We start from the raw sequence: 20,290 nt of genomic DNA, 5'->3' as shown, positions 1-20,290 counted from the left end.
CAGTTACGTATTGCTAAGAGTATCATCAAAGTCAACAGAATGTCGTATGGCTTCGGCGAGGTGGTATGTCAACTTGTCATCGCCAACCCTCAGTGTGAACTCCCAACCTTCCTTGTCGATAAGTGCCTTGGAAGTGTGCAAGAATGGCCTCCCAAGTATCAAAGGAACATCTACATCCCCATCGACGTCCAACACTACAAAGTCCACAAGAAATATGTATTTGTCAACCTTCACAAGTATGTCTTCGATAATGCCCCTAGGATGTCTAACCGTTCAATCCACCGATTGAAGTGTCATCTGAGTTGGCCTAGGCTCTCCTAAGCCTAGCTTCTAAAAGAATGAGTATGGCATGACATTGATACTAGCCCCTTAATCTGCCAATGCCGACTCTTCGCCTATATTACCAATGTTGCACGGAATAACAAAGCTTCTGGGGTCTTTCTTCTTGTTCAGTATATTCTTTTGTAAAACCGCTGAATAAGAGGCATCTAAGATCACTAATGCACTCTCCTCCAGCTTCCTCTTGTTGGTCAAAAGATCCTTCAAAAACTTTACATACCGAGGCATTTGGTATAATGCCTCCACAAAAAGGAATGTTGATGTGCAATTGCTTAAATAGACCCAAGAACTTTTTGTATTGTTCATCATTTTGGTCGTTCTTCAATCTTGAAGAGTAAGGGATTCTTGGCTTGTAAGGTGGGGGTGCCACCTCCTTCTCCTTATTAGTTCTCTCCTCAACCTCCATGACCTCTTGTGCTTCAACATTGGTCTTGTCACTTGGAAACCTACCCTCAACCTCATGACCACTTCTCAAAGTGATCACCTTCACATGTTCTCCCGGATTGGTTTCGGTGTTGCTGGGGAAACTCCCTTGAGGTCTCTCTGATAGGGACTTCACAATTCACCCAACTTGATTTTCTAGAATGTGTAATAAAGTCTTGTGGTTGAGAAGTGTAGCATCGACCGACTGAAATCTTGTATTCGATGATTGAACAAATCTAGTCAAAGCTTTCTCTAGATCGGTCATCCGGGTATCCAAGACTAAAACTTTTTTCTCCATGTTCGGGGCTTTTTGTTGTTGTTGTAAACCCAGTGGTGATGTGGCCTTTTATTTCCCTTTATTATTCCAAGAAAAGTTGGGATGACTTCTCCATCATTGGTTGTAGGTGTTACTATAAGGGTTACCTTGTCCTCTTCCCGAATTGTCCATAAAGTCTACCTGTTCAATTGTTGCTGAAGTAGAGATCAAAATAAGACAATCAGATGGCATATGCAAATCCCCATAACCAGCACAACTTGTGATTGTGGCTACCCACGGTGAAGTCAATGTATCTAATTTCTGGCTTAATGCCTCTACTTGGGCTACCAGAGCAGTAAGCGCATCAATTTCATGGAGTCCTGCCATTTTCTTCCTTTCTCTTGCATTCCATTGGTAGCTATTCAAATCCATTTCTTCAATCAATTGCCAGGCTTCTTCGAGAGTCTTGTTCCCCATTGCACCTCCTGCGACGGCTTCTAGAAGTTGTTTGTTGCTTGAGCTCAACCTATTATATAATGTATTAATGATCATCCACTCGAGGAACCCATGTTGTAGACACTTCCGCAAAAGGTCCTTGAACCATTCCCAAGTCTCAAACAAAGTTTCAAGCTCTATCTGAACAAATGAAGATATATCATTACGAAGCTTTGCGAATTTTCCCGGAGGGAAGTACCTTGCAAGGAAAGCTTCGACCATTTCGTTCAATGTTGCGATGGAAGCTCTTGGCAATGAATAGAGCCACTGTTTGGCCCTTCCTTTGAAAGAGAATAGGAAATCCCTCTGTCGAATTCCATCATCAGAAACCCCATTGAACTTCAACATGTCACACACTTCAAGGAAGTTCTAAATATGATTGTTCGGGTCATCATTAGCTAACCCATGAAATTGTGCAGACTGTTGAACCATCTGAATAAAGGTCGGCTTCAACTCAAAATTCTAGGCTACTACTAGTGGCCTCACAATACTCGAGTGTGTTTGATAAGTGCTTGTGCTTTAAGAATGTGAAGTATTTTTCCTTACGTTGAGCATTACTTTTATTAGGTTTTAGTGCTAATACATGTGTATTTGTGTTACTTTTGTGCATGTAGGGTTGTGTAGCCAAATATGTAAGAAAGAAGCTAATGTAGATTGTTAATGCACTATTTGATGAAATCTTAGAAGGAACAAACGCGAAGACACAAGTTGGATTCAAAGATACGTGAATGTCTGCTAACCTCTGTGTATTCAAGCAGTCACATGGTTTGGAGGGGCACAAAGACTGTCACATTTGCGTATTCCAACTCGTGTAATGATAGCAAGATCTTCACCAATGAGTCTGTTTATTGAAAAAGTAACGCGATCTACGGTATAAACGTGTGCCCGTTTATGTTACCTAGATGAAAAACGTGGAATCAGGAGCGTTTTGGCGCTGGGGGAAGTCTTGTAGCAAAGTTCTCGCGAAATCACTATAGCAATTCACTATAGCAGTTACTGTTTATAGCCCGCAAAAAATCGGGATTCCAGAGAAGCCACAAGCCCTTGTGGAATTTCCATAGGGGTGTATGGAAAATCCACAGGGCCGTGTGGATGCCCGATTCCAACCTATTTAAAGCTATGATTCAGCCTGATTTGGGAGGCCTTTTTCTCATCTTTTTTCCAACTCTTGAGAGGCTTGCGAGTAGGGTTTACATTGGTATTGGCAAGGCTTTTGGAGTGGTTCTACTGCTTCAACACCATGTTTCTCTTGGAAGATAGTTATTTGGTGAGTTTTTGTCGGCACTGATACGCCGAGGTGTGTCCTAAGCTTGACAAGGGAACCTTTAGTGAAGACGAGGCTACTCACAAGACCATCGACAAGAATACCATCGGGGTTTTACTATGGATTGCTTGTTTTTACTTTCAATTCTATCATTGATTATATCTTGCTCCATGTAGAGCTAAACCCATAGTGGGTACTTGGATTTGTGAACCCAGGGATGTATTTGTTTCATTGACCTTTTATTATGCTTTCCTTAATTGATGTTGTTAATTAAGTACCAATCTTGAATGCTTGTTGAATGATTTCTCCCTTAGAGTGATACTAGGATTGAGAGTCCATCTTGGTAGCCTTTATGGATGAGTGACATACCATGAGGACTAGACAAAAGCTAGATTGGAGAGGGTCTAGAGGGTGAATCGAGAGGTAGCGGAGCGTCCCCTTTCCCTTCTGATATGATTTATCCTACCTCCATTTCTTAGAGTTCTTTGTGGTCACAATAGAGTGAAGTGCTAAAGGATGAACTCCGTTGGGACTTAGTTGCGTGAGTGACAAAGTAAAGCGTTGAAGTGAACTTTAGTATATAGGGCTTAATTGTGACTAGGGGCCTTTCGCCTAGACCAAAGGGTTAGGTCTACATATAAGAATAAGGTTTATCACTTGGAATCCATAGAGCTTCTTGCGACTTTGCATAGTTTGAGGTGTTGAGACTGATCGATTTCTCCACTGGGGCATAGTGTAGAGTTAGTCACAGTTGACCTTAGGTTTGAGACCATGTATCTTAGGATGTCTACGACTCATTGAGCATTAGTTAGAAATCATAATAGTTGGTTTTGCACATGAAGCGATAATCCAAGGTGGAACAATATCCGAGTACTCCACTTCTTATCGATTGCTTTTTCCTCTCACTTATTTATGCCTATCTTTCTTATTTCTTTTATTTTGTCTATATTATACCTTATCAACACAATTATTGTTTCATCCTCACTCGGTTAAGTAGCAATCTTGGTGTTTCTATTACTTATTCCGTGTGGATATGATACCCCACTCACCTGGGATTTATTACTTCGACAAACCCGTGCACTTGCGGGTCACACGCAAAGGGGTGTATCAAGTTTTTGGCGCCGTTGCTAGGGGATAGGTGTTTAGAGATACTTTGCACTTTGCTATCTTCGCTATTCATTCATTCATTTTATTTCACATCTCCTTACTCTATCATCATTCTGATTTGTTTTCTTTCTTATGGTGCAGCTCTAGGTAATGACCCGAGGGAATCCTTTGATATTCATTGAACGTGATCCTGAACTTGAACACGTACTCAGAAGAAGGGGTAAAAAACCTGTACAAGAACCGTCCAATCAAGCTGAAATAGAAGTTGAAGAGTCAAACAATATGGCAGAGTATAATGAAAAATAGAGAACACTTTATAACTGTGTTAGATCCTCAGTTTTGGGCATACAATCTAGTATTGTGCGACCCCCGATTACAGCTCCAAATTTTGAGCTAAAGTCGGCGTTCATCCAGATGATTCAGCAGTCAGCTCAGTTCAATGGTTTGACCAATGAGGATACATGCAATCACATCGAAAACTTCTTGGAAGTTTTTAACATACTGAAGATCAATAGAGTTTCAGATGTTGCTATCAGATTGAGGGTTTTCCTATTCTCTCTCATCCTTAGCAATGGCTTCATTGTTTGTTAAAAGCATCCATCACGACTTGGAATGAGATGGTCGAAACTTTCCTTACAAGATACTTCCCTCAGAGAAAGTCATAAAAGCTTCGTAATGAGATATCGTCGTTTGTTCAGATGGATCTTAAATCCTTGTTTGAGATGTTGGAGTGATTCAAGGATCACTTGTGGAAGTGTCCACAACACGGATTTCCCAAATGGATGATCATTCAAACTTTTTACAATGGGTTAAATCGAAGTATAAGACAACTTCTAGATACCGCCGCAGGAGGTACAATAGGGAGTAAGACCCCTGATGAAGTTTGACAGTTGATAGAAGAAATGACCATGAATACCAATGAAATGCGGGGAAAAGGAAGAAAGTGGCCGAACTCCATGAGATCGATGCAGTTACATCCCTGGCAGCCCTAGTAGAGGCATTGAGTAAGAAATTGGACATATTAACTTCACCGAGGGTAGCCTTTATCACAAATTTTGATAGTTGTGGTGGTTCACATATGCTGTCTGATTGTCCTATCTCGATTGCCACTTCAGCCCCGGCTGAACAAGTAGATTTTGTGGGTAACTCGGGAAGGGTACAAGGTAATCTTTATAGCAACACCTACAACCAAGGGTGGAGGAACAACCCCAATTTCTCATGGAGTAACCAAGGGCAGCAAAAGGCCATGTCACTATCGGGTTTTCAACAACAACAAGCCCCAAACATGAAGAATAGAATTTCAGGCTTGGAGACCCGAATGACCGATCTAGATAAAGTTTTCACCTGGTTTGTTCAATTATCGGATGTATGTTTTTAGTTGATCGAAGCTACACTTCGCAACCACACCACTTCCTTGCACAATTTAGAAAATCAAATGGGGCAAATTATGAAGTATTTATCAGAGAGACCACAAGGAACCTTGCCGAGTAACACCGAGACCAATCCATGAGAGCATGTGAAGGTTATCACTTTGAGAAGTGGTCATGAGGTCGAGGGTAGGCTTCCTAGTGAGAAGTCCAATGTTGAAGCACCCGAGATCGTGGAGGTTGAAGAAAGAGCAAACAAAGATGAGGAGGTGGTACCCCCACCTTACAAGGCAAGAATCTCTTAACGTTTAAGATTGAAGAATGACCAAAATGATGAGCAATACAAGAAGTTCTTGGGTCTATTGAAGCAATTCCACATCAATATTCCATTTATGGAGTTGTTCTCTCAAATGCCTCAGTATGCTAAGTTGTTGAAAGATCTTTTGTCCAAAAATAGGAAGTTGGAAGAGAGTGCATCAGTGATTCTAGATGCCTCTTTTTTGGTGGTGTTGCAAAAGAATATGCCGAACAAGAAGAAAGACCCCGGAAGCTTCATCATTCTGTGCAATATTGGCAATTTCAGTGAATAAATGGCATTGGCGGATTCAGGGTCCAATATCAACGTCATGCCATATTCTTTCAGATAATCTTGGGAGAGCCTAGGCCCACTCGGATGACATTGCAATTGGTAGACCAAATGGTGAGACTGATAAGTGCTTGTGTGATAAGAATGCAAAGTGTTCATTCCTTGTGTTGAGCATTACTTTTCTCTGGTTTTAACGCTAATATCGGTGTATTTATGTTACTTTTACGCAGGTAGGGTTGTGAGGCTGATTATGAGAGAAAAAAGCCAATGTGGGTCATAATGCACTAATTTTGGAGGAAATCTTGCTAAAGGTTCAAACGCGAAGACATAGGTCGGGTTCTAGATGCAGGAATGTGTGCCAACCTCCTCGTACTTGAGTTAGCACAGCTATTCAGAGGGGCACAAGGATAGTCACATTTAAGCATTCTGACTTGTGCATATAGAACAAGATCTCTACCAACATGTCCCTTATTGAAGAAGCAAGGTGATCCACGATGTAAACGTGTGCCCGTTTGCGTTACCTCGATGAAAGTATGGATTCGGAAGTATTTCAGGCTGGTAATGTAGCAGGGTACTATAGAAAATACTGTAGCAAAGATACTGTAGCAGCACTGTTTACAGTCGGCCGAGAAAACCGGAAAACAGAGAATCCATAGAGGCATGTGGAAAGTCCATACGCCCGTGTGAAAAATCCACAGGGGCGCCTACACGACCGTGTGGATTCCTGATTCCTGCCCTTTAAAAGCCGATTTCAGCTCCGATTTCAGCATTCTTTTCTTCATCTTTTTCCCCAACTTGAGAGAAGGTGTCGGCTAGGGTTTTGAGAGGTATTGGCTAGGGCTTTGGAGAGGTTCTACGGCTCAGACATCATGCGCCGTTTGGAAGAAGGTTAGTGGGAGAGCTTTCGTCAGCACCGATCCGACGAGCTGTATCCTAGGCTGGATAAAGGGACAATTGCGACGAGTAGAGGCCTCTCCACAAGACCATCGCCAAGACTAATAAAGGGGTTTTTTCTATGGATGCTTTGTTTTTACATTTGATTTCATTGATTGTATCTAGCTCCATGGAGAGCTAAACCCCTAGTGGGTACTTGGGTATTTGTGAACCCTAGGATGTATTCGTTTCATTGAACCTTTTTATTATGCTCTCAATTAATTGATGTTTATTGTGAGTTCCAATCTCAGAGACTTGATTGCATGAATACTCCCCTAGAGTGACACTAGGGTTGAGAGTTCTTCTTGGTAACTCTTGTGAGTGAGTGACACACCATGAGAGTTAGACAAAGCTAGATTGGAGAGGGTTGACATTGTGAGTCGAGAGATAGCGGAGCGTCCCCTTTCCCCTCCGTTGTGATCTATCCTACCTTGATGTTCCAAGAGTTCTTTGCGGCCATAGTAGAGTGAATGGGTTAAGGGATGACCTTCCGCTGGGGCTTAGTTACGAGTGCAACATAGTGAAGCGTTAAAGTGATTTTAGTATCTAGGGCTTAATTGTGGCTAGGGATCTTTCACCTGGACCAAAGGGCTAGGTCTATACATAGGAATAGGGTTTATCACTTGGAATCCCTAGAGCTCATTGCAATTCTATGCGAGTGCGAGGTTGAGAGGTTATTCAATCTCTCCTCCGGGACATGTATAGAGTTAGGCATGGTTGACCTTAGATTTGGGATCATGTAATTAAGGATTTCCACGACTCATTGTTGCATTAATTAGCAAGTATAATAGTGGGTTCTTGCACTTGAAATGATGGTTCTAGGACGATCAATATCTGAGTATCCAATCTTTATCGATTGCCTTAACTTCTCCTTTACTTGTGCCTTCTATCTTGTTGTTTATATTTCCGTTATTTCATATTTTGTCACACTTATCAATATTCATCTTCCTCATTAGTTAAGAAAGAACTCAAGTGTCTTTATTTCCTACTCTCTGTAGATACAATACCCACTCATCTGGGATTATTACTTCGATACCCTTGCACTTGCTGTTTACATACATATACAGACGTGTAAAGTTTTTGGCGTCGTTGCCAGGGAGTAGGCGTTTAGAGATACTTTGCACTTTGTTTTCTTAGCTATTTATTTATTCATTCTATTTCATATTTTCTTATTCTATTATCGTTCTGATTTCTTTTTTTTTCTTTTTGGGTTGAGCTCCTGGTTATGACCTGAGGGAACCCCTCCGTACTAATTAAAGGAGATCCCAAGCTTGAACGTACACTGAGAAGAAAAAGGAAAGAACCTACGCAAGAACAGTCTAATCTAGCTGATTAGGAAGTAGAAGAATCTGAAAACATGGCTGAACAGAATGAGCAGCATCAGATTATGCTAAACCTTTAGTATTGGGCACACAATCGAGCATTGTACGTCCCCCGATTACAGCTATGAACTTTGAGCTGAAGCTGACATTCATCCACATGTTGTAGCAATCCGCACAGTTTAATGATTTGGCCGATAAAGATCCGAACACTCATATAGAGAACTTTCTCGAGATGTGTGATATGCTGACGATAAACGGGGTAACGGATGATGCCATCAAGTTGATAGCCTTCCCATTTTCCATAAAGGGGAGAGCGAAGTAGTGGCTACACTCATTACCTAGAGCCTCGATTACCACATGGGAGGAGATGGTAGAAGCTTTTCTTGCCCGCTATTTCCTTCCCGAAAAATCCGCAAAGCATAGGAATGAGATCTCGTCCTGTGTACAGCTGGAATTGGAGTCTCTATTTGAGACGTGGGAAAGGTTCAAGGAGCTCCTGAGAAAGTGCCCGCAACACAGATTCCCGGAGTGGATGATTGTTCAGACCTTTAAAAAGGGTCTGAATTCGAGTAAAAGGCAACTCTTGGATGCAACAACAGGAGATACCTTAGGTAGCAAGACCCTCGATGAGGCTCGTTAATTAATTGAAGAAATTGGGTTAAACAGCTACCATTGGAATGCTAGGGAGAAGAAAAAGGTGGCTGGCCTCCATGAGATAGATGCAGTAACCTCATTGGCGGCTCAAGTAGAATCATTGAGTAAGAAGTTAGATCTCCTAACTTCGAATAGAGTGGCGGCCGTGACTACTTGTACCGGATGTGATGGAGGACATGCTCCCACCGATTGCCCGATCTCTATTGGTGATGCATCTTCGGTTGGGAATGTCGATTTTGTAGGTAATGGCATGAGGAATCAAGGAAACCCATATAGCAATACCTACAATCTGGGTTGGAAGAGTCATCCCAATTTCTCGTGGAGCAACCAAGGTCCACAAAAGGCCATAGGGCCATCGGGTTTCCAACAATAAGCCCCAAAGATGGAGAACGGAGTTTCAGATTTGGAGACCCAAATGAACGATTTGGAGAAGGCCTTAACTAGGTTTGTGCAATCATCTGATACAAGGTTCCAATCAGTTGAGGCTACACTTCGCAATCACACCGCCTCTTTGCATAATCTTGAAAATCAAGTAGGGCAGAGTAACATCGAGACCAATCCTATAGAGCATGTGGAAGCAATCACTTTGAGAAGTGGTCACGAGGTTGAGGGTAAGCTTCCGAGTTAGAAGCCAAATGAGCATGCACCCGAGGTTATAGAGGTTGAGAAGGGAGCAAGTAAAGAGAAAGAGGTGGCACCCACACCATTCAAGCCAAGAATCCCTTATCCCTCTAGACTAAAGAATAACCAAGGGGATGAACAATACACGAAGTTCCTGAGTTTGTTCAAACAACTCCACATCAATATTTCTTTTGTTGGGGCATTGGCTCAAATGCCTAAGTATGCAAAATTCTTGAAAGACTTGTTGACAAATAAGAGGAAGTTAGAGGAGAGTGCTTCAGTGATTTTAGATGCATCTTGCTCGGCGGTTTTGCAAAAGAACATGCCGAACAAGAAGAAAGATGCGGGAAGCTTCATCATTCTATGTAATATTGGCAATCTAGGTGAAGAAATGGCATTGGCGGACTTAGGGGCCAGTATCAACGTCATGCCATACACCTTCTTTCAAAAGCTAGGCTTGGGCGAGCCTAGGCCTACTTGGATGACATTGCAATTGGCGGATCGAACGGTGAAACATCCAAGGGGCATCATCGAAGATGTGCTTGTCAAGGTGGACAAGTACATTTTTCTGGTTAACTTTGTAGTGCTAGACGTCGATGAGGATGCAGATGTACCCTTGATACTTGGGATACCGTTCTTCCAGACTTCCAAAGTCTTGATTGAAATGGATGGCGGAGAGCTAACATTGAGATTCGGACATGACAAGCTCACATATCGCCTTGCTGAAGCCATGCGGCATTCTCTTGATTTTGATGATACTTTGTATTTTCTAGATGTTACTGATGAGATTATTGTTGAATACATGCAGGAAATGTTCAATCCAGATCCATACGAAGGCTTGTTCAACTAAGAGGAGGATAATGAAGAAGTAATGATGCTTAGTTCAACGGAAGAACTACCATTTACCCCAGGGATCTTGACTAAGGCGCTCCGGAAATTGAAGAGGGCTAGGAGACACCACCGGAAACGCTCCAACGCTATTGGAGACATGCGTGAACCGAAGAAGTTGGATGAACCATTGTTAGGCGGTCCCAAGCCCGATAATTTACCCTCTACCGTCAAGAGATTTTGCTCATCATGCTTCCAAGCCATGGGTAAGAGGGCAACTTTCATCTATGAGCCCCCGTGAGGTAAGACAAGGTACGTCAAGCTAAGTGATGTTAAACAAGTGCTTCTTGAGAGACAACCCAAGTATTTACTGTTTTTGTAGTTTAGTAGTTTAGTGTGTGCATGAATAAAGTGTTGAGTGTTGTTGTCTTGATTTTTATATACTTGTGCTGCGATTTTAATATGGGTTTTGAATTTCCATAATGTGTTTTCATGTGGATTTAGAGAAGTTGGATCATTTGAGCTATTTCTCATGTTTTTCACTGGTAAAATTTGCATATTAGGGCAGGCTTTGAGTGTGTAAACATGTTCAAGAATTTTTTGAAAAGCCTGTAGAATTTTCTAAGTCATCCAGAGAAAACACATGGGCGTGTGGAATTTCCGCACGCCTGTGAATTTATAGTACGAGCTCATTGGGAGAAGTCATAGGGGCGTGGACTCGCCCTTGTGAATGACCATGCGATTCTCGCACGCCCGTGGGTAATTTCCGCACGGGCGTGTGAATTACTGCAGAGATTGGCAGATTATCCCAAAAGCACACAGGGGCGTGGACTCGCCCCTGTGGGTGAACTTATGAAAATCGCACGGCTGTGGGTAATTTCCGCATGCCTGTGCGAATCTCTATAGAGGATCTCTCTCCATCCCGAGAAGACATAGGGGCGTGCGCTTGCCCCTATGAGTTGGCCATGTGAATGTCCACGCCCGTGCAGAATTTCCGCACGGGCATGAGGAACACTTACCAAATTTTTCTCGGATGTCCAGAGCAACCATAAGGGCATGCGGCTGCCCCTGTGGAACGGGCGCACGAGTGTGGGTATTTTCCGCACGCCCGTGTGAGAGCATTCAAAGGTAATGAGTGTTTTCCCGAGACAGCACATCTGCCCCTGTGAGGCTTTCCTGTGGAGATGCACGTGTGTGGGTAATTTCAGCACGCCAGTGCAGATGTACAGAATGCCAAGAGGCACGAGTCCTTTTAAAAGGATTATCGTTCCTCTTCACTCTCATATCCTCCATTTGTCTGAGAGCACTCATATATTGTTTCCCAACCTTGTATCTCCAACTTGGAAGGATTTTGCTTGGTTTTCCGGCCGTTTTCAAAGCTTTCCCATCTCAAATCAACGGTAAGCCCTATCTTTCATTTCCTTCGGAAATTTATGATTTTCATCGATGAAACTAGTCAATAATGCTTCATTTCTTCAGTTAGAATGTTTATCTATATTTAGAACGAAGTAGAAGCGTTATAATGGTGCATTTGTCGAGTTTGGTGCATGGCCGTGCGTTTGTCATTTATGTTCTACAGATCCTATGCGAGATTCGGTGACTGATAAGTGCTTGTGTGATATGAATGCGAAGCATTCTTTCCTTATGTTGAGCATTACTTTTCTCGGGTTTTTACATTAATATGTGTGTTTTTATATTACTTTTATGCAGGTGGGGTTGAGAAACCAATTATTAAGGAAAGAAGCCAATGTGGATAACAATGCACCGATTTTGGAGGAAATCTTTCTAAGGTTCAAACGTGAAGATATAAGTCGGGTGCGAGATGCTAAAGTGTGTGCCAACCTCCCCGTATTTGAGTTTGCACAACCATTTGGAGGGGCACAAGGGCAGTCACACTCAATCATTCCGACTTATGCACATAGAATAAGATCTCCATCAACTTATCCGTCATTGAAGAAGCAAAGCGATCCACGGCATAAACGTGTGCCCGTTTATGTTACCTCGATGAAAAGTGGATCTGGGAGTATTTTTTGGCATAGTACTGTAGTAGGTATTATAGCAAATCACTGTAGCAGTTAATGTTCACAGCCGGCCGAAATTGACAGTTTTAGAGAATCCACACGGGCGTGTGGAAATTACCCACGCCCGTGTGGAAATTCCGCACGGGCACGTGAAGGACCCACGCCCGTGTAGTCGCCTGATTCCAGCCCTATTTAAAACCGAATCAGCCCCGATTTTTGTATTCTTTTCTCCATCTTTTCCCCAACTTAAGAGAGGGCTTCCGCTAGGGTTTTGAGGGGTATTGGCTAGGGTTTTGGGGACGTTCTACGGCTCCGACATCGTCATTCCTTAGGGAGAAGGTTGGTAAGGGAGCTTCCGTCGAGGCGTATCCTATACCGAACGAGGGAATCCTTGGATGACGAGTAGAAGACTCTCCACAAAACCATTGACACGACCATCGAGGGGGTTTTCTATGGATTCATTGCTTTTACATTCTATTTCTTTGATTGTACTTAGCTCCATGGAGAGCTAAACCCCTAGTGGGTACTTGGGTATTTGTGAACACTAGGATGTATTTGTTTTATTGAATCTCTTTATTATGCTTTCAATTAATTGATGTTTATTGTGAGTTCCAACCTTGATTGTTTGATTGTTTGAACATTTCCCCTAGAGTGACACTAGGGTTGAGAGTTCTCATTCGTAACCTTGTGAGTGAGTGACACACCACGAGCGTTAGACAAAGCTAGGTTGGAGAGGGTTGAGAGGGTGAGTAGAGAGGTACAGGAGCGTCCCTTTTCCCCTCCGACGTGATAGATTCTACCTCCGTTCCTCGAGTTCTTTGCGGCCACAATAGAGTGAATGGTCTAAGGGATGAACTTCCGCGGGGGCTTAGTTGCGTGTGCAACGGAGTGAAGCGTTGAGGTGATCTTAGTATCTAGGGCTTAATCATGGTTAGTGACCTTCCACCTGGACCAAAGGGTTAGGTCTATAATTAGGAAGAGATTTTTGACTTGGAATCCCTAGAGCTCATTGCAACTCTATGCGAGTGCGAGGTTGAGAGGTTATCTAATCTCTCCTCCGGGACATGTGTAGAGTTAGGCATAGTTGACCTTAGATTTGGGACTATGTAATTAAGGATTTCCACGACTCACCATTGCATTGATTAAGAAGCATAATAGAGGGTTCTTGCACTTGATACAATTATCCTAGGTGGAGCATTATCCGAGTACCCCATCTTTATCGATTGCCTTACCTCCTCTTTTACTCGTACTCTCTTACTTGTTGATTTTACTTTTGAGAATTGAATCATTATCACACTTATCATCATTGATCTTTTACATATCGAAGAATCGAATTAAGTATTTTTATTCCCTACTCCGTGTGGATTCGATACCCGCTCACCTGAGATTATTACTTCGACAAACCCGTGCACTTGCGGGATATACGCAAGGGGACCTTGTCAAGTTTTTGGCGCCGTTGCAGGGGCGTAGGCGTTTAGAGATACTTTGCACTTTGTTTTCTTAGATATTTACCCTTCATTCTATTTCACATCTCTTCTCTATCACCGTTTTGATTTGTTCTAAAAATTATTTCACACTTTCTTATTCTTCCATCATTCTCATTTGTTTTCTTTTTGTCATGTCTTACTTTTTTTCTTGCAAGGATTTTTAAATGATGATTGACCCGATCGTTGCTCTACATTTGTAGGTTGAGGCTCTAAGTGAAAAAAAGTTGATAGAATTTTTTGCTTCACAACAATGTAACATTCCATGTTACAACGCATATCATCCAATTGAAGTGGCTACCCAAACGTATTATGGGATAATGTGAACAACATTGGGAGGCACCTCAAGAGGAATGTCAAACGGTGAGATACTCGGAGAGGATGCACTTCGAGTTGCAAAGAGTATTAGCTAACTTCATTGAAGCATCCGATGTCTCGCGTCCAAAAATATGGAGACCACACTAAGATGTCATGAAGCCTCCTTTAAAAACCTTGAGCATCAATTAGGAGGGATACTTGACACACTCTCCAAGGAACAACAAGAATTTGAGCAAGCAATTCAAGTTCCTTTGTAGAGATGATGTGGTAGTGAACGACAATGAAGAAGTTGGGCAAATTGAGTACATTGGTGTAGAAAATGAAAAGGGAGAAGCTGAATACCATTTTGAGATTTTGGACAGTGTGAATGAAGATTGTGCTTGTGAGCGAGAAATTTTCAAGGGGATTTGCTAGTGTCATGTTCCTTTCAAGCTGAAAATACACAAGAAGAAGTAAATCCTAAGGTAATGGAACAAGCACTACTCTTTGTGATTGATCAATTCATAAATTGCAAGAAAGAGATTTTGGGTTTGGGAGAAGATGTGGGTAGGAGATTGAAACCATCCAATGACCCACCTAAGCTAAGCTTGGACAATTCCCAACCCAAATTGTTTCCTTGGAGGCCAAAGGTAACATGGTTGGACTCTCCAACAAATACTCCACTCCGGCAAGCAAATTTTTGGTTTAAGGGAAGTAGTTATGCAATGTCTAGTCTGGAGGAGCATACTCTTTTCAAGCCTCCATAAGGTAAAGAAGAGGTACGTCAAGCTTAGTGACGCAAAACAAGCGCTTCTTGGGAGGCAACCCAAGCAATTATTGTTTTCCTAGTTTTTAGTTTAGTGTTTGCATGAATAAGAGCTTGAGTGTTTGTGTTTTGATTCTTATAGGCCATTGCTATGCTTTTCTTGTGGACCATTGGTGTTATCTTGTGCTTTTCATGTGTTTTGGTGAAGTTTTGGTCGTCTGAGCTATTTCACATGTTTTTCACTGGTAAAACTTACATATTAGGGCGGGGCTCGAGTGTGTAAACATGTTAAAATTTTCTCGCAGAGCTCGCAGAATTTTTCTAAGGCATCCAGAGAAAACACGGGCGTGTGGAATTTCCGCTGCCTTGTGGATTTGCTATCGCGAGCTCATCCAGAGATGGCACGAGGGCGTGCGGGCGCCCCAGGAATGACCATGCCACTGTCACACGCCCGTGGGTAATTTCCGCACGGGCGTGTGAATTCCTGCAGAGTTGGGCGGTTTATCCCGAGAGCACACAGGGGGCGTGGACTCGCCCCTTGTGGGCGACCTTGTGAACCACATACGGGTGTGGGTAATTTTCGCACGCCCGTGCGAATCTCTACAGAGGATCTCTCCTTCCCGAGAAGACACAGGGGCGTGCGTTTGCCCCTGTGAGTTGGGCTTGTGAATATCCACGCCCGTGTGGAATTTTCACACGGGCGTTGGTTTTAGAGAATTTTCTCGGTTGCATGGGGAGACCACAGGGGCGTGCGTCTGTCCCTGTGGGTCGGGCACACGGGCGGGGGTAATTTTCACATGCCCGTGTGGATTTACAGATATGCTAGAACCGCAGGTTTTCTTTAAAATCCTTTCGGGTTTCTTCATCTTTTCACCGTCATATGTTTTGAGAACATATCCTTGCTCTCTCCTGACCTCTCACCGTCATTTTAGTGGGTTGTTGATTGAGTTTTCCTGCCGTTTTCTAGTCTTTCATTCTCATTTTTTCGGTAAGCTTCTCTTTCTCTTTTCTTTGCCAATCTTCATTTATTTTGCAGCACCAGCGTCATCTTCACCAACAACGGAAACAGATGTACTAGCTATTGAAACCGACACTTGAGCCGTCTTTACCTTCTTTGTTCTTATTTTTCGCATTTTATTTTCTGCATTTTATTTTGGATTTGTATAATTAGAAAGGATTTTCCTTCTGAGTTTATTTTCATTTTGTTGTCTCGAGATGTATTGATTGCTCTATCTTTTGTATACTCGAGTTGTTTTTGTTTTATTGAGCTTCACTGAACCCCCTCGTGTATGCGTGCAGATGGTCTTGGCATCATGGGAATTGAGACATTGTCATGGGCACGGCCAAGGTGCTTCGGCACTTGCCCGTGTGATCTTCACAACCCGTCGGAACATTACACCCAAGGACTTAGCTCCATCAAATGCAACACTAGGAGTCAGTGGAGTATTGTTTTGATTGCTTCTCCCACATATATTCTTCATTGATATACATTATGAGTGAGCTTGCATGTGTACATTGAGGACAATGTACAACTTAAGTGTGGGGTGGGAGTTTCATAGTGCACACATCGTTTCTATTGTTCTTGATTGTTATATGCTCACATAGCCAATGGTGGTTCACCTTAGTTGCAAGCATTGTATTCTTGAGTTTAGGAGAATTTCGAACATTGAATGTTTTCATGCTCTAGTTCTTGCTTGAATTTCTAGGAATTTTTACCTGATTTATACTTGCTACACTACTAACTCTTTAAACTCTATTGGAAACTCAAGTATGATGTTAAAGGGACTAGTTATAGTTGTTTCTTGTACAAATTCTGAAAAAAAAAATGGAAAATGCAAAGAAAAAGAAACAAATAGTTTTATTGTGCTTGTTGGGTGGAAAGAGCTACCACCTATGAAGTATGAACCTACTCTCATAAGTCGGATACTAGCTATGCCCTAATGAGAGAAAGAGCTATCTCATAGGATGAGTGAAAGCTACCACTCCGGTAGAAAGTGTAATACCCTGAACCTTTAGATATCTGTTGGAAAATATATTCAGGGTATTACTACAGTTGCAGTAAGGTTTTCTACAGAGTAATATTGTTGAGAAACCCCAAGTGGTAAGAACAAGGACCTAAGTGTGAAAGTTTATAAAAGATTTTGAGTTAAAGAATAATAGAAAAAGGATTGATATGAAATGTTTCTGAAAACCAAGGACTGAAAGGCAAGGCGGTAGGGACCTTTTTGAAATATTGTGTTATATTTTAGGGACCATTGGATAGTTACCAAGGACCTTTTGAGAATACTATTTTATAATTCAGGGACCATTTGTGAGTTTTTCAGGGACTGTTTTGTAAGAAGTTAAGTTTTGAGGGACTAAAAGTGAATTTCGGCTGAAGAGTTAATTGAGAGAAAAATCTAGACTTTTGATGATTGTTCATCTCCTTCTCCACCATTTGCTACAGTAACCCAAGAGGTAAAAAAAAAAAAAAGAGAAAAGAGTGAGATTGGGAGAGAAATTGGAAGAGATAAAGCTTGGTATTTGGAGAGAAGAATGGATGAAGTATTATTTGGTAAGTTTTTTGATGATTTATTTGTTGGTATACTTGAATGTATGTGTGTGTATTTTGGATTGAGAAATGTAATTTTTCTTGTGAAAGAAGAAGGATTTATGATAAAAAATGATGAATTATTATTAATAAGAGTTGTTGCTTCAATTTTGGTTGGAAAAACACTTGTATTTGAGTTGGAATTTGCTTGAAATGGAGGTGAGTTTGCCGGATTTACTGTAGCATTACTGTAGCACCGCGATTATGGTTTGGTTTGATTAATTAAGTTGATGATGATTAAGGTGTTAATGATGATGGTTAGAATGAATTGGTTGAGTTAGCCAAGTTGATTTGGTTGAGTTGAATTGATTTGGTTAAGTTGGGCTTGATTAAATCAAGTTGAGATGGTATGGGTTTGGGTTCAGTTGATTTGGGCTAAGGGTTTTGGGCTGAACCAAGTTGGTTCAATGGATTTTGAATAAGAATTGAATTGGTTCAAGCTGGTTCAGTGAAATTAAGTTTGGTTTAGTGCAATTAAGGTTGGTTCAGATTGATTCAGAAGTGTTTAGCCTAAACTGAGTTTGATTAAATACAATTGTAAGGCAATTGGACTATGCAAGGTCGGGTTTTAACCGATTGGAGTGAGTGGGCCCAATAGAGAGTCTATTATTATTTTTGTATTTTCTTTTGAGTTTAAATATGTTATTTATTTTTATTATATTATTTTGTTAGGTGTTATTGAGGATTGGGAGGGAGTTCCAGGTCCAGCGAGGAACCCAAGGACACCAGGTGAGTTGGTAGTGGCTATTATTTTAAATAATTGATTAATTATTATTATTTTGAAATAATTGTTTAATAACTAGTATTTTGGAAATAATTATTTAAGTATTTCATTTTATCATGTTTAATTTGTGTATAAGGTTAAAATATACGTATATTTACTTGCCGTTGATGTTCCTGACAATCGTATCTATACATCAGTTTCGTATAATTATACGTATTTGTAAATAGTGAAAATACATGTATATGTGATTTAATTATTCAATTCATGTATTTATTTTTGATGGTTATCTATGCTTTGATTTGGAATGATTTGTGAAATCATGTGCGCATATTAAAAAGGTTTACCGACAATATTTGTGGAATTGGTTTTCATTCTTGGTATATGAATAGTATCATGTATTTGAGCTTTACTGGTATTATACATGTATCGTACTGTGAATGTTTGTCCTGGATAAGGACCATATGTTATGATTTATACAGTTTGTTTTATTGCTGTATTTACATGTTGGTTTGGATGGTGACGGCGGGCTAAAGCCCGACTACTGCAGTAGTGGGTCCCCACGGGCCAGCCTTTAGAGGTGGCGTGGTGGACCTGAGTGTTGATTTGTCCAGATCAGGTGGGAGCGTAGAGCCCTGATTGGATTATACATCGGGATCCCAGAGTCACCACATGGGATCGATGGGCCAACGTCAAGGGTGCGAAGACCTTGGCGGCTCCCAACCTAGTTGCGACGGCGGCTAAGTGGGGGAGAGTTTTCCAGGCTGTGCAATTGAGAATGAATTTTTATATTACTTGTTATTTTGGGTTGTGATGAGGGGCGAAGCCCAGCTGTCTCTCTTAGGAGGGCAGTCTCTCACAACAATTTGGATTTTCTTAGAAAATTGATTTGATATTGATTTGTGATGAATTTATGTTTCAAAAGTTCTTTAAAAATGTATTTTGCTAGAATTCTGGTATTTTGGAAAAGTTGGAAAATTATTTGAGAAGTTGGTATTTATATACTTTATATATATTGTATTTGAGTATTTGAAATTATTAAGCCACTACCGACCAACTGAATGTGCTGTAACTGCAGGAGCAAGACCCTAGATTGCCTGTTCAAGTTTAGAGCTAGTCAGGGTTAAGTCCAAGACTGCAGTGGGTCCCATACTTTTCTTTATATTTGTTGATATCGTGATCTTGTAGCAGTTGTACCCGCAAATTTGAGTTATTACATTTGCTGTATTTATGTATTTGGACCTGTAGATGATGTAAAGTTGTAAATTATAACTTGTAGGTCTAATTTTGTTTAAAACAGGATGTCAGTTTCCAGTTAAAAGAGAATTTTAACTGATGGGTGCCACATTTACCTCGGTAGAAGGGGTGGGTGTGACAGAAAGAGCTACCACCTCTAAAGTTTGAAAGCCACCTTAGCGGCCGCTTTGGAATGAACTACCTTAGAGGATGTGTGAAGCTACTACCATCTTTGAAATTGTTGTCACTTTTGTAGATAAATAAGTCCCTTGTACTTAGAATTTTGAGGAGTATACCTTGGGTTGTTTTGAGTGAGTTCACACACGTACACGATTTCGGGTTTGTTGTCATTTTTTATTCAAGTTTTTAGCTAGAGCTTTGATTTTTTTGTTTTTAATGTTGAAATTTCCCTTACTTGTAGAATTCTCTCTTTGTATACTTTGGTGAACCTAAGGCCAAGCATTTCCAATATCTTCTTCATTGATGCACATAACGTTTTTAATTTTTGCTTGAGGACAAGCAAAAGCTTAAGTGTGGGGGAGTTTGATAAGTGCTTGTGTGATATGAATCCGAAGCATTCTTTCCTTATTTTGAGCATTACTTTTCTCGGGTTTTTACATTAATATGTGTGTTTTTATATTACTTTTATGCAGGTGGGGTTGAGAAACCAATTATGAAGGAAAGAAGCCAATGTGGATAACAATGCACCGATTTTGGAGGAAATCTTGCTAAGGTTCAAACGTGAAGATATAAGTCGGGTGCGAGATGCTAAAGTGTGTGCCAACCTCCCCGTATTTGAGTTTGCACAACCATTTGGAGGGGCACAAGGGCAGTCACACTCAATCATTCCGACTTATGCACATAGAATAAGATCTCCATCAACTTATCCGTCATTGAAGAAGCAAAGCGATCCACGGCATAAACGTGTGCCCGTTTATGTTACCTCGATGAAAAGTGGATCTGGGAGTATTTTTTGGCAT

General features: G+C 41.3%; 3 non-coding genes across 3 annotated transcripts; 1 reads left to right on the top strand and 2 right to left on the bottom strand.

Annotated features, from left to right (window-relative positions):
* The first annotated feature begins 1,580 nt into the window (after positions 1 to 1,580).
* Positions 1,581 to 1,687, top strand: LOC120257230. Its single transcript, XR_005535585.1, has one exon. It is a non-coding gene; the product is annotated as a small nucleolar RNA R71 (small nucleolar RNA).
* Positions 1,688 to 4,549: 2,862 nt separating this feature from the next.
* Positions 4,550 to 4,656, bottom strand: LOC120257227. The gene has a single exon (XR_005535582.1). It is a non-coding gene; the product is annotated as a small nucleolar RNA R71 (small nucleolar RNA).
* Positions 4,657 to 8,507: 3,851 nt separating this feature from the next.
* LOC120257229 lies at positions 8,508 to 8,614 on the bottom strand. Its single transcript, XR_005535584.1, has one exon. It is a non-coding gene; the product is annotated as a small nucleolar RNA R71 (small nucleolar RNA).
* Between the last annotated feature and the right edge of the window lie 11,676 nt (positions 8,615 to 20,290).

Source organism: Dioscorea cayenensis, unplaced genomic scaffold, assembly GCF_009730915.1.
Source record: "Dioscorea cayenensis subsp. rotundata cultivar TDr96_F1 unplaced genomic scaffold, TDr96_F1_v2_PseudoChromosome.rev07_lg8_w22 25.fasta BLBR01001957.1, whole genome shotgun sequence".
Taxonomy (NCBI): domain Eukaryota; kingdom Viridiplantae; phylum Streptophyta; class Magnoliopsida; order Dioscoreales; family Dioscoreaceae; genus Dioscorea; species Dioscorea cayenensis.
This window is presented reverse-complemented; position numbering and strand designations above follow the sequence as displayed.